The sequence below is a fragment of the Mustela erminea genome, chromosome 12 (genome assembly GCF_009829155.1).
Source record: "Mustela erminea isolate mMusErm1 chromosome 12, mMusErm1.Pri, whole genome shotgun sequence".
NCBI lineage: Eukaryota > Metazoa > Chordata > Mammalia > Carnivora > Mustelidae > Mustela > Mustela erminea.
In genome coordinates, this window is record NC_045625.1 from 91,419,658 (window position 1) to 91,423,625 (window position 3,968).

Sequence of the window (3,968 nt, forward strand, 5' to 3'; positions counted from 1 at the left end):
GGCCGGGCTAAGCATTAACCACGTTATTAACGTTAGCGTTAACCGCGGTTTTAAAATCCCAGGCCGAGTGACTCATCGCGGTCATAGTCCCCCACCAGGATGACTTCTTTCTGAGCTCCTTCCTTGTGTTGGCCACATGCACTCATTTAACTTTAAAAATAATTGAGATATTTGTTAGAAATCTGAACAGGTCAGAAAACCTGCCCCTCTCCAGCCAGATCACATCTTCCACCCGCCTGCCTCTTTATGGGATTCACGGGCCTGCAGGCCTTTCTTGTAACGTTTGGAATTAGGTTTTTATTTCTTCAAAAGGTGAGTGATTTCATTACCCGCAGGATATAGAGCTGTTGTCTGCCTTGTTTTCCGGGATCGCTCAGCTCTGATTTGATGGGTGCTGGTCACGGCGTCTCGGCGCAGAATGTCAGGGGCACACGGTCAAGGCCAGAGTGGGGCTGTTGGGGCATCGGTGCGATGGACACTGTACCCCAAGGTCAGGACCACCCCCCCAACCCTTGACACACCTGCGCTCGCTCATTCTCCCTCTACATGCGTGTGCTCCCGTGCATAGATGGGCACACACACAAACCCCCAGTGGAGCTTCTCGTGGCATGGTCCCAAGTCTGACTGCTGGCACGGGGACAGGTTGTGGGTCGTGTGCTGAGTGACCTGTCAAGCTCACTTCTTTCTTTCTCTGAGAGAGAGACGTGTACATTCTGTAAGTTTCTCCATCAAGAGATGATAGATGTCGCACCATAAATGTAGAATGTGTTTATGTCTCTCAGTCCGGGAGGCTGGAGGTCCTAGATCAAGGTGCCCGCAGATTGCGTTGTGGTGCGAGCCCTCCCAGCCGCAGACCGCCGCCCTCTGCCGCGGGCTCACACGGAGGAGAGAGGAAGGCAGCTGTCGCGGTGTCTCTTCCCGTAAGTGCACTGTCCCCACTGTGGGGCCCCCCCTCATGACCTCCTGTCATCCTGATCACCTCCTAAAGGCCCTGCTTCCAAATACCATCCCACTGGGGCTACGGCTTCCGCATGATTTGGGGAACACAGTTCCGTCCATGGCACGTGTTTAGCCCTCAACGAGCAGATAATTGCAAGGCTGGCGTGCACTGGGAGGCTGAGCAGATGCATGTCGGGGGCCCAGCGGGTCCGCCCTCAGACGCGCCCATCTGTGCACCTGTCGGATGGTGTACACATGTGCCTGGAGAAACGAGGCATGCTCAGGGCTGCAGTGTCTGTATGGAAGCAAATGTCCATCTGTAGGGGCCTGAATGGGCTGGGGGACATGCCTACACTAGAGTACCACGCACAAGCCCACGGATGCCTCTCAAAATGGTGATTTTTTGCACAAGATGGCAAGCTGCAAAAGTTGCATTTAGTATGCAAAGTGAAAAAAGGGAAGGCGATGCAATGTGTTTATGGGCGTATAGACACGTAGTGTTTAGATTAACGTGAGTTGTGGAATTTCAGTCAAAAATCATTACAGTATCGCTTCGAGAGCTTGTACATATGACTGAAGTTCATCTGGGTACTACATAGGTGTATGACTGGAGTCCCATAAAATATATAAGATAAACTGAAGAGAAAGGACATATATAGTCTGTAACTTTCTCCGTCAAGAAATGATAGATGCCTCACCATATCCATTCAGTAAATATTGATAGTTTTCTTCCATGGGCAACGGTGTTGCCTTTGGGAGTATCTATGGGCATTTTATATAATTTTGTTGCTGCTACTTTTACTATTAATGGAAATTTTCTATAATTTCAGCATATGGTCTGTTATTGCTGTTATAAAAGCTATTACTTTCAGTTCTTAATCTGATATCTGATCACTTAATGCATTAAAGGAATTTTAAGATGATTCTCTTACGTTTTAAGTTCATTGTTTCATTACCTTCCAATTGCAATCATTATATTTCCTCCTTTTAAATAATTTTACATCTTGTTTCCATTTTGTTAATCTTTAAAACTTATGAATGGTCTAAAACTTCAGAAAAATATTAAATAATAGTGGCAGCAAGCAGTTTTGTTTTGTTTCTAATTAAAATGAGAATGTCTTTGAAATTTTATTTTGGTTGATCTCAAAGGTAGGAAATGCTTTTTTTTTTTTTTACCAGTAGGTATAAGATGTTTTTATATTACTTTTGGTGAAATTTTCACTAGGAACACTTTTTATTAGACCTTTACCAGACTGGAAAGGTCAGTCTACCACTTCCAGAAGCTTCACTGTATTAGGGTAGTTTAAACCCATAATTGGGCCACTAGGTGGTGCTGTGTCCCCAATTTTTGGATCTCTGAGCCTCAAATTACTGCGGAATCATTGTTCCCGTGGAAAGGTTCCGTTGACCTTTCAAATTTAATCTGACCCTTAAGCTATTGTCCTCTTTTCCAACTTTCTCCAAAGTGGCCGTAAATTAAGACTACGTTTTAGGGGCTCCTACATGGCTCCGTCTGTAAAAGCACGTGACTCTTGATCTTGGGGATGGTGAGTTCAAGCCCCACATTGGGCATAGAGATTATTAGGGAAAAAAAAAAAAAAGAAAAGAAAAAGAATATATTTAAAAAAAAATCGGTCTTTTATTCTCCTTACTGGGTCGGTTATATGGAGGAATAATTTACCCACAATGAGATGCGCCTTTTTATTCTAAGATTTATTTTTATTTTTATTTTTGGAGAGGGATGGGCAGAGGGAGAGGGACTCTCAAGCAAACTGCCTGCTGAGCGGGGAGCCTGAGGTGGGGCTCGATCCCATGACCCTGAGATCAGGACCTGGGCCAAAGCCAAGAGTCAGCATAAGCGACTGAGCGACGAGGTGCCCGAGACGCCCCGTGAAAATGCCGCGGACAGTCCCGACAAGGGTGTTAGCCTGGCAGCCACCCTGCGGTTGTACTGGAACATCCCCATCCCGCCCGTGGCCCCCCCGCGCCTTTCTGCAGTCAGTCCGGTCTGCGACCACCAGCCGCGGATCTGCGCGGCGGCGAGCTTCTCCTAGTCTATGAGTTCAGGACACGCAGGTCGTCCTGCGGAGTTCAGCGTAGCATCGTGCTTTCACGCTTCTCCGTGCTGGCCAGTGACTGTCTCCTTGTACTGGGAACGGCATTCCGGTGTAGGGAGGCACGGCGGTTTGTGTGTCCATTCACTGCCCACGGACGCGTGCGTTGTATCTAGCTCTCGGATCTTAGGAGCGAATCTGCTCTGAACATTCACACCCAGTTCTGGCCCTGACAGGTCCCCACATCTCTCTCTCTCTCCCGGCACCGCGGTGGGCTTGCTGGCTCAGCCCGTCGGCCTGGGTTTGGTTGGGCCCCGCGCTGGGCTCCCTGCCGCGCCTTCCTCACTGGGGGGCAGACCATGCAGCCGTCAGTGCGGGACTGTCCCCTCCTTCCCCGCAGCCCACCGGCGGACGCTGCGTGTACAGTGCACGCGCTCTGGGACGGGGGCTCCTCCCCTGCAGCTGAAAGCGGGGCTGACTCGGGACAGGCTGGTAACCAACAACCCGCTTTTCCAGTGGTTTCCACACCGGCAGATGTGCTCAACCGAATCCCAGCTCTGCTCCTGTTGCCGTGGACGGCCCTGAAGAAGAAGGAAGTGTCCCCCATGAGAGCCTTCTCAACTCAGGGAGGGTCTGTCCTGGTCTGGATTCAGGTGAACAGCCTCACACCTTTCCCGGGTCAGACAGGGTTGGATGTTGACCTCAGCGGAGCCGCGATCCGGAGATGACCCAGGAGTCCCCGTCCTGGGCTGGGATTCGCTGTCGACAGAGAGAGACGTCCGGGCGCTTGACCCCCAGGATGGCCCGGGGTCCTGCGGCAGCTCCGCCTGCTCCGGCTGGCTCCGAGACCGAGCCCAGCGGGCGGCTGTCCGGGGCGCAGGTGACCTCGCTTTGGGAGTGGGGACTCCGATTCAGAGCAGACGCTACTACGGACGCACGCGTGTGCACCACACGTGGTGGAAACACACTCCTGTG